Genomic DNA, 11,127 nt, shown 5'->3' on the forward strand with positions numbered 1-11,127 from the left:
GCTGCTCAGCTCGGGCTGACTCGAACCGCTGTTGCTCAGAGCTCAAACTCTTGAGCGAGCTCTTAACCAACTGAGCCACTCAGCCGGCCCTAGTAGTCCTTTTTCTTCTCATTGCATCTTATCTACATTCACCTATACAATTCAGTCCTTCCCCATCCCTTTTATGTTTTTGTTGTCACAAATTATCCTTTTTTATGCTGTATTTATTTCCAAATTGCAGTAGTTGTCTTCTTTTTAAAGTGCTTTTATCTCTTTTAACCTTTATGTTATATTTAAATGTTTAATACCCTACTCTGAACAAGGGTTGCAATTTCCTGTTTCTGTCTGTCTGTTATCCTTCTCACAGTTTTTGTGTCCTTTTGTCTTTTTGTTTCAGGTAGAAGAGCACCTTCCAGCATTTCTTGTAATGCAGGTCTTGTGGTGTTAAATTCCCTCAGCTTCTGTATGTCTGGAAAAGCCTTTATTTCTTCTTCATACCTAAGGGTAAACTTGCAGGATATATTATTTTTGGCTGATGATTTCTCTCTTTCAAAATTTGAATATTTGATTCAATTCTCTCTTAGCTTGTAGAGTTTGTGCTTTAAAATCTGATTATAATCTAACAGAGTTTCCTTTATAGGTTATCATCTTGTTTTCCCTGGCTGCCTTCAGAATTCTTTCTTTGTCATTAATTTTTCCCAGCTTTAATGTGCCTTTTGAAGGCCTTTTTGGATTGAGATAATTAGATGTTCTGTTAGCTTCTTGGATTTGAGGATCCAGTTCTTTTCACAGGTTTGAGAAGTTGTCATCGATTTTTTGTTTAAATGGGCTTTCTGTTCCCTTCTCCTTTTGGTAAACCCATTATTGTTATATTGTTCTTTCTAACGAAGTCAGATAGTTCTCGTAGAGTTCTTTCTTTCTTTCCTTTTTGTTTATTTTTGTTTTCTTTGTTGTTTTTTTACTCTTGATTCTCTCTCTTCTTCCACCTGGGTCATTTCTAGAGTTCTATCTTCAATATCAATTTTTTCCTCCATCTGGCCTGCTCTATTTCCTAAGCTCACTAGTTCATTCTTCATCTCATTTATTGAATTCTTCAGCTCCAGAATTTCTGTTTCATTCTTTTTTATAGTTTCAATCTCTTTGGTGAAGTATGTCTTTCATTCAGTGATTTAATATTTTTGAGCTTGTTGAATTGCTTTTCTGAATTTTCTTGTATCTCATTGAGTTTTTTCAGAACTGCAATCTTCTTCTGTCATTTAAATGAATTTTTTGTCGTTTAAGTCAGTCTTCTATGCCTTTATTTTCTGGAGATTTTTCATTTTCTTTCTGAATTTCCTTGTTGACTTGGTTATTTATTCTTCTTGATGGATTATTTCTCTTTTGGGCATTTGTGGGAATGAATTTTTTTTTTTTAAGTATTTGTCTCATACTGTTTAGCAGGTTGATATGGAGAGTTTTTCTTTCGTTTTCCAGTAGGTGGTGCTGACACAAAAGTTTTTGTTTTCTTTAACCTGCATTACTGGGGCTTTCCAGATTTCTGTGGGGCAGTGTCCTGAGCCCTGTATTCCCTGAGGAGGTGGCCATCTTCTTTACAGCAGGGTTGCCTTGGTTTCATGGTACCACTCCTGTGGTGAATGTGGTAGGCTATGGGTCTTCTGGCCTATATGCTCGTGGCACAGCCTTCCTGCAGCCAGAAGCTGCCAGTGGCACCGCTGGGATGGTGGGGGAGGACTGGGTGGGATTAGGTGGGTTCCTGTGTCTGCTGCTCTGTTCATTCCAGTGGGTTCAGCTGCAATGAGTACAGACCACTTAATGCTGGAAAGTTGTTCTTGGCTTTTTGCGATTTCCAAAGTGAGGATTTTACTACTGGATGGACCACAAGAGGATGGGGGCGGGGAATGTGTTGGCACAACCGCAGCTTTCTTTGTCCTATGGTGGCGATGTCTGGTGTGCTGCCACCCTTTGCACCACTTCCGCAGCTGCCTCTGACCCTGGGGTCAGCCTCAATGTGTACAGGCCATCTAGGCCCAATTGTCGCCTCTGCCTCTCTGATCTGGTCTGTCCAGTGGGGGCTGAATCCAGACCCTTCCCTGCTATCACGTTCACTTGGACCACTGCCGGTGAGTGCCGGACTGCTTCTGTGGCTCTCGTCTCTGTCCTTCCCCCATCCTGTCTCTCCTGATCACTCCAATATGCCCACCTTCAGATGTCTTTTTAAGCAGATCCCTCAGACGTGTTTGTATGTTGAGCTGGGAATCCTTTGTTGAATTATAGCTGTCCAACTGGTAACTTCAAGGGGAGAGACCTGGAGGTCTTCTCATGCTGCCATGCTGCTGATATCACTGTACGTTAATTTTGTATCCTGCAACTTTGCTGAATTCATTGATTCAACCTAACAGTTTTTTGGTGGAGTCTTTAGGATTTTCTCTATATAAAATTGTCATTTGCAAATAGAGACAATTTTACTTTTTCCTTTATAATTCTTATGCCTTTGATTTATTTTTCTTGCCTGATTGCTCTGGCTGGGATATCCAGTATTGTGTTGAATCGGAGTGGTAAGAGTGGGCACCCTTGTCTTGCTCCTGATCTTGGAGGAAAAGCTTTCAACTTTTCACCATTGAGTATAAAGTTAGGTGTGTATTTGTCATACATGGCCTTTAATATGTTGAGGTGCATTCCTTCTATACCCCATTTTTGAGAGTTGTTTTTTTTTTTTTTAGCTGAGCCATCCTGCTACCTGTTGGCAGCTCAGCGGCAGTTCAGCTCAGGCCAGGAATCAAACCTCTGTTGCTCACATTTTTGAGAGTTTTTATCATGAATAGATGTTGAATTTTGTCAAATGCTTTCTCTGTGTCTTTTGAGATGATCAAGATTTTTTTTATCGTTCTATTAATGTGATGTATCAGATTTATTGATTTGCTTATGTTGAATCATCCTTGCATCCCAAGGATAAATTCCACTGATCATGATAAATGTTCCTTTTTTTTTAAGATTTTATTGGGGAATTAGGGGAGGGGAACAGCATTGTGGAATGTATTGGGGAATCGGGGAAGGGGAACAGACAAGTTGCTGTCCTTTTGTTCTTCAGTCTAGATGTGGAGGACGTCACTTCATTGGCCCATGTTGGTATTATCATTGCGCTCTACCCAGGTGAGGCAGTCGCTTGCCGGCCGTTGGATAGCCGCCCATGGCAGCTCACAGCAGGTCATGAAAGTGCACACCAGCTGCCGGCCAGCCCCACTGCAGCCTGTGCCACCGCTGGCGACTCACTGCAGCCCAGCTCCAAGTCGAGGTTTTGTTCACCATCTTAGCTGTAGAGGGCACAGCATCACTAGCCCGCATGTGGGATCTGAACCCGGGCTCTGCTGCTCAGAGCTGGCGTCCCAAACCAACTCTTAACCAACGTGCCACTCGGCCGACCCATAAATGTTCCTTTTAATGTGCTGCTGAATTCAGTTTGCTAGTATTTTATTGAGGATTTTTGCATCTATATTCATCTGGGATATTGGCCTGTAGTTTTCTTTTCTTATAATGTACTTATCTGGCTTTTTTTCCCCCTCCAAGTCAGGGTAATGCTGGCTTCATAAAATGAGTTTGGGAGTGTTCCCTCCTCTTTGATTTTTTTGAGAAGTTAGAGAAAAATTGATGTTAATTCTTCTTTAAATATTTGGCAGAATTCACTAGTGAAGCTATCTGGTCCTGGGATTTTCTTCATTTGGAGGTCTTTAATTACTGATTCAATCTCTTTACTGTACAGAATTTTTTTTCTTCTTAATTCAGGCTGGTAGTTTGTGTGTTTTTAAGAATTTATCCATTTCTCCTAGGTTGTTCAGTTTGTTGGTGGATAGTTGTTCATAGTTCAGTCTATTTTTTTCTGTTGTTCAGATTGGGCAATTTTTATTGTTCTATCTTCAGGCTTATTTTTTTTCCTGTTGTCTCCATTCTGCTGTTGAGTCCATTCAATGAGTTTTCATTTAAATTATGATAGTTTTCAGTTCTAAATGTGTCATTGGTTGTTTTCTATATCTTCTATTTCTTTGTGGAGACTATCTTTTTGCTGACACTTTCTATTTATTCATTTGTTTCAGGCATGTTTGTAATTGTTCATTGACACATTTTTTTATGTTCGTGCCTTTAAAATCATTGTCAGATAATTTCAACATCTATGTCATTTTAATATTGACATTGATTTTCTTTGCTCATTCAAGTTGTGATTTTCTTTGTTCTTGATATGATGAGCGATTATTTTCATTATATCCTGAATATTTCAGGTATTATGTTATGAAACTCTTGATATTATATCTTCTGCTTTTGAGGTCTCTTCAGACACTGCACTTCAATGGCAGGAATGAGGGTACCACTTCATTACTGCCAGGTGGGAGTGGAAATCCAGGTTCCCCACTTGGTCACTATCTCACGTCCTGTTGTCTCTAGTCAGGCTGCCTTCTTCTCTCCATATTTCGGAGTCGCTCTCTCTCTCTCTCTCTCTNCTATGCCGTCGCCGGTGACTCACAGCAGCCCAGCTCCAGGTCGAGCTGTTGTTCACCATCTTAGCTGTAGAGGGTGCAGCGTCACTGGCCCTCATGTGGGATCCGAAATGGGGCTCTGCTGCTCAGAGATGGCGTCCCAAGCCAGCTCTTAACCAACGCGCCACTCGGCTGGCCCTGATATGATCATATGTTTTTTATCCTTTATTTTGTTAATGTGGTGTATAACATTGAACCATTTGCATATTTTGAACCATTCTTGTGCTCCTGGAATGAACCCCACTTGATCATGATGTATTATCTCTTTAATGTATTGTTGTATTTGATATACTAGTATTTTGTTTAGGATTTTTGCTTTTATATTCATCAGAGATATTGGTCTGCAATTTTGTGTGTGTGTGTGTGTGTGTGTGTGTGTGTGTGTATGTGTGTGTGTGTTTGTGTGTTCTTACCAGGTTTTGGCATGAGGGTAATTAGCCTCATAAAATGAGTTAGGAAGTATACCTCTTCTTAATTTTTTGGAAGAGCCTGAGGAGGACAGGTGTTAGATCCTCTCTGAATGTTTGGCAGAATTCACTTAATGAAGCCATCTCCTCCTGGACTTTTACTTTTTGGAGGTTTTTGATGACTTTCAATTTCCTTACTGTTGATCGGTCTATTTATATTTTCCAATTCTCCATGATTCAGTCTAGTAAGATTATTTCTAAGCACTTGTCCATTTCTTCTGGGTTATCAAATTTGGTGGCATATAGCCTTCTATAACATTTTTGTATAGTCATTTGCATTTCTGTGATGTTCGTTGGAACTTCTCATTTTGCATTTCTGATTTTATTTGAATCTCTCCTTTTTTGTTTTTATTGAGCCTTGCCAGACATTTGTCAACTTTATTAATCTTTTCAAAGAACCAGCTCTTTGTTGCATTTCGTATTTTCTATTTTTGTTCTGTATTTCATTTAATTCTGCGCAAGTTTTATTATTTCCTTCCATCTGACTTTAGGATTCATTTGTTCCTTTTTTTCTAGTTCTTTAAGGTGAAATGTTAGGTTGTTTATTGGGATTTTTCTTGTTTCTTGAGGTAGGTCTATAATCTTATAAACTTCCCCCTTTATTACCACTTTTGCTTCATCCCCCAAATTTTGATATGTCGTATTGTCATTGTCATTTGTTTCTATGTATCTTTTGATCTCATTTATTCTTTGACCCAGTCATTGTTTAGCATGTTGTTTAAGCTTCACACATTTGTTGTTTTTCAGCTTTCTTTTTGCAGTTGATTTCCAATTTCAAAGCATTGTGGTTAGAGCATATGCTTGGTATGATTTCAATTTTAAATTTGTTGAGGCTAGTTTCATGCTTTAGCATATGGCCTATTCTTGAGAATGTTCCATGTGTACTCAATATGAATGTATATTCTTGTGTTCTGGGGTGAAAAGCTATAAGTATTCATATGTCCATTTGGTCTAATGTGCCACTTAAGGTTGATATTTCCTTATTGATTTTATGTTTGGATGATCTAGCCATTGCTGTCAATGGTGTCTTTAGATCCCTTACTAAAATTGTATTTTTGTCAGTTTCTCCCTTAAGTTCTGCTAGTTATTGCTTTATATATTTTGGTGCTTCCAGGCTGGGTGCATATATATTAATAAGTATTACTGTATTTCCCCATGTATAAGATGCTCCCATGTATAAGCCGCACCTTAATTTTGGGGCCCAAAATTTGAAAAAAATGTATTGCATAAAGTTATTGAACTCAAGTTTTATTCATCATAAAATTCATACATCTTCTCATCACTTGCAGGAATTGCAAGTAAAAAAAATCTACAACCATTGTATAAGACGCACCCAGTTTTTAGACCCCAAATTTTTTGAAAAAAAGGTGTGTCTTATACATGGGGAAATAAGGTATGTCTTGATATATTATCCTCTTTATCATTATAAAATGTCCATCTTTGTCTCTTGGTGGTTTTTTTTTAATCTTGAAATCTGTTTTGTCTGATAAAGTATGGCTGCACGCGCTTTTTTCTGAATACCATTTGCTAGGAGTATCTTTTTCCACCCCTTCACTTTGAGTCTATGTTTGTCTTTGCAGCTAAGGTAGGTCTCCTGAAGGCGGCATATAGTTGGGTTTTGTTTTTTAATCCATCCCATTACTCTGTGCCTTTTTTTTTTTTAAGATTTTTATTGTGGAATTGGAACAGTGCTGGGGAATTGGGGGAAGGGGAACAGACAAGTTGCTGTCCTTTAGTTCTTCGATCTAGTTGTGGAGGACATTGCTCCACTGGCTCAAGTTGGCACCATCATTGCGCTCTTCCCGGGCGAGGCAGATCAGTCGCTGGCTTCTGGATGGCCCGCTCACTGCAGCTGCCAGCCGCTCACACTGGCTGCTGGCCACACACGGTAGCCCATGGCAACCCACTGCAGCAGGGGTCGCAGCCTACGCCGTCGCCGGTGACTCACGGCAGCCCAGCTCAAGGTCGAGCTGTTGTTCAGCATCTTAGCTGTAGAGGGCAGTGTCACTGGCTCTCATAGGTGGGATCCGAACTGGGGCCCTCTGGCGTCCCAAGCCAGTTCTTGACCAGTGTGTCACTCGGCTGGCCCACTCTGTGCCTTTTAATTGGTGAGTTCAGTCCATTTACATTTAGGATGATTATTGATATGTGAGGATTCCATGTAACCATTTTCTCATTTGTTTTCTGCTAGCTCTATGTCTCTATTGTTTCTTTTCCCTTGTGTTTCTGTCTTTTATTTTAGTTTGGTGGTATTCTATGATTTTTCCCCCTCCATTTCCTCTTTTTTTGTTATGTTCTAGATTTTTTTTATTGTTTCCATTAGGTTTATGCAAAAAAGTTTTATATGTATAGTAGTCCTTTTTTTTTTNTGGAAGGTGTGCGGAAGAGGGGGTAGTCTTATACGGCGAGTATATAACAAACTCTGTATTTTGAGTGGAAATGTTAGGGGGTCGTCTTATACGCCCAGTTGTCTTATACGCCGGCAAATACGGTATTTTTGCTTTTGTTGCTTGTGTTTTACGGTGTCATATTCAAAAAATCATTGCCAAGACCTATGTCAAGGAACTTTTTCCTATGTTTACTTCTAGGAGTTTCATGGTTTCAGGTCTTACATTTAAGTCTTTAATCCATTTTGAATTAATTTTTGGTATACGTTAGGGGTCTAGTTTCAATCTTTTGCATGTGAATATTCAATTTCCCAGCATCATTTATTGAAAAGATTGTCTTTTATCCATTGAGTATTCTTGGCTGCTTTGTCAAATATTAGTTAACCATGTGTGTACAGGTTTACTTGGTGGCTTACTGTTCCATTGGTTTATGTGTCTGTTTTTATGCCAGTACCAAACTGTTTTGAGTACTATAGCCTTTAATATAGTTTGAAATCATAAAGTGTGATGCTTCACGCTTTACTCTTCTTTCTCATGATTGCTTTGCTTATTGTATAGTGCCAGATGGGTACTAGACTAATCGGGGGGTGGGGGGGTCACTGCATAAATTATATAAATGTTTAAGCATGATGCTGTACACCTGAAGCTAATATAAAATAATATTGAATGTCAACTGTAACTGAAAAAATAAAAAACAAAATATTTCAAGATTTTTTTTCTATTTTTCTAAAAATTGCAAATGGAATTTTGATAAGGACTGAATTCAATCTATAGATGGTTTTGGGTAGTATGAAAATTTTAACAGTATTATTTTTTCCAATGCATGAACAAGCGATATCTTCCCATTTGTTTGTGTCTTCTTAAATTTCTTTCATTGATGTCTTGTAGTTTTCAGTGTAGCGATCTTTTACCTCCTTGGTTAAATTCATTCCTAACTATTTTATAGTTTTTGGAATCCCTTTATTTATTTCTTTTTCAGATAATTTGTTGTTAGAAATTAACAATAGAAACACAACTGAGTTTTTGTATGTTAATTTTTAAATTAAATTTTCTGGTGTGGCATTGGTTAATAACATTACATAAGTTTGAAGTGTATAATTTTATAATACATAATCTGTATATTGCATATTGCATCATGTGCTCACCACCCAAAGTCTAGTCCCCTCCCGTCACCATATATTTGACACCCTGAATCCTCTTCAACCACCCCCTTCCCCCATTCCCCTCCTGTAAACACCATACTATTGTCTGTGTCTATCGGTTTGTTTGTTTAGTTTTATATGTTCATTTGTTGCTTTTTGTTTTATATCTCACATATTTGTGAAATCATGGTTCTTGTCCTTTTCCATCTAACTTATTTTGCTTAGCATGATACTCTCATGATCCATCCACATTGTCACAAATGGCAATATTTCATCTTTTCTTATGGCTGAGTAGTATTCCATTGTATATACCGGAAATGCCAAAAAAAATATATAAGTGGACACTTTGGTCAGCATTGCTTAAACAGTAGTTTGCTCTAATCAGAAGTGTCCGGATTTTGATGGTAACCACTTTGCGCACCTGTTGTAATTGCAGAAGTCAAATGTGACTTGTATTCATCTTCTGTTGTCAGTATATATGGAGTATTACAATTTTAATAGTTTTTTCCTTTCTTAAAATGTGTATACATTTTTTTGGCACTCTCTGTATGTACCACATCTTCTTTATCCAAACATACATTGAAGGACAGTTAGGTTGTTTCCATGTCTCGATTACCGTGTATAATGCTGCAATGAACATAGAGGTGCATACATCTTTTAGAAAAAATGTTTTAAAAATTAACAGGTAGATACCCAGGAGAGGGATTGCTGGGTCATGTGGTACCTCTATTCTTGAGGAACCTCCATAGTGTTTTCCATAGCAGCTGTACCAATTTACATTCCTACTAGCAGTATTGAGTGTTCCTTTTTGTCCACATCCTCTCCATCATGTATTATTTCTTATCTTGTTGATAATAGCCATTCTAACAGGTGTGAGGTGGTACCTCATTGTGGGTTTGATTTGTACTTATTTCCCTTATAGTTACTGAAATTGAGAATCTTTCCATATATCTGCTGGCCGTTTGTATGTCTTCTTGGGAAAAGTGTCTGTTAGATCCTCTGCCCATTTTTATTTATTTATTTTTTGGGGGGGTTCTGCCCATTTTTAAATTGGATTATTTGTCTTTTGGTTGTTGAGTTGTATGAATTCTTTATATATTTTGATATTAGCCCTTTATTGGAGGCGTTGTTTACAGATATCTTCTCCCATTCGGTTGGTTGCCTCTTTGTTTTGTTGATGGTTTCTTTAGCTGTGCAGGAGCTTTTTAGTTTGATTTAGTCCCATTTATTTATTTTTGCTTTTCCTTGGCCATTGAGGTCAAATTCATAAATTCCTCTCTGAACCCAAGATCTTTAAGTTTAGTACCTGTGCTTTCTTCTATACAATTTATTGTTTCAGGTCTTATATTTAGGTCTTTGATCCATTTTGAATTAATTTTTATATATGGTGACAGCAGTCTAGTTTCATTCTTTTGCATATGGCTTTCCAATTTCCCCAGCACCATTTATCAAAGAGGCTTTCTTTTCTCCATTGTATGTTTTTGGCTTCTTTGTCGAAAATTAGTTGTCCATATTCATTTGGGTTTATTTCTCGGCTCTCATCTGTTTCACTGGTCAGTGTATCTATGTCTCTGCCAATAGCATATTGCTTTTGTTATTGTAGCTTTGGAGTATAATTGGAAGCCAGGGAGTCTGATACCTCTGGCTTTGTTCTTTTTTCTCAGGATTGCTTTGGGTATTCAGGGTCTTTTGTGGTTGCATACAAATTTGATGATTTTTTATTTTATTTCTTTGAAAAATGCCATTGGGATTTTGATGGGTATTATGTTGAATCTGTCTATTGCTTTAGGTAATATGGCCATTTTAACTATGGTGATTCTTCCAATCCATAAACATGGAATATCTTTCCATTTATTTGTGCCTTTTTCAGTTTCTTTCAACAATGTCTGGTACTTTTCAGTGTATAGGTCTTTCACATTCTTTGTTAAGTTTATTCCTAGGTATTTTATTCTTTCTGTTGCAATTGCAAATGGATTTTTTTTCATGTTTTTAATCTGTTTCCTTGTTAGTATATAGGAACACAATAGATTTTTGTACATTGATTTTGTATCCTATAACTTTACTGTATTTGTTTATTGTTTCTAATAGTTTTTTTGGTGGAGTCTTTAGGCTTTTCTATATGTAGAATCATGTCATCTGCAAAATAACAATTTTATTTCTTCATTCCTGATTTAGATGCCTTTTATTACTTTCTCTTTCCTGATTTGTCTAGGACTTCCAGTACTATGTTGAATAACAGTGATAACAGTGTGCATCCTTGTCTTGTTCCTGATCTAAGAGGAAAAGCTTTCAGTTTTTCACCACTGAGTATGATATTAGCTGATGGCTTGTCATACATGACCTTTATTGTGATCAGGTACTTTTGTCCTATATCCATTTTATTGAATGTTTTAATCACAAATGGATGTTGTATCTTGTCAAATGCATTTTCTGTACCTATTGATATGATCATATGGTTTTGGTTTTTGTTTTCTTAAAGATTTTATTGCGGAATTGGGGGAGAGGAACAGTGTTGGGGAATCAGGGAAGGGGAGCAGACAAGTTGCTGTCCTTTTGTTCTTCAGTCTAGTTGTGGAGGATGTCGCTTCACTGGCCCATGTTGATATTATCATTGCGCTCTTCCCAG

The 11,127-nt window shown here is 37.6% G+C and overlaps 1 protein-coding gene across 6 annotated transcripts in view; it reads left to right on the forward strand.

Annotated features, from left to right (window-relative positions):
- PHF8 (PHD finger protein 8) overlaps positions 1 to 11,127 on the forward strand; it is a 137,531-nt gene that overhangs the window by 18,081 nt on the left and 108,323 nt on the right. The gene's annotated exons all lie outside the window — the stretch shown is intronic.

The sequence above is a fragment of the Hipposideros armiger genome, unplaced genomic scaffold, assembly GCF_001890085.2.
Source record: "Hipposideros armiger isolate ML-2016 unplaced genomic scaffold, ASM189008v1 scaffold_518, whole genome shotgun sequence".
Lineage (NCBI taxonomy): Eukaryota > Metazoa > Chordata > Mammalia > Chiroptera > Hipposideridae > Hipposideros > Hipposideros armiger.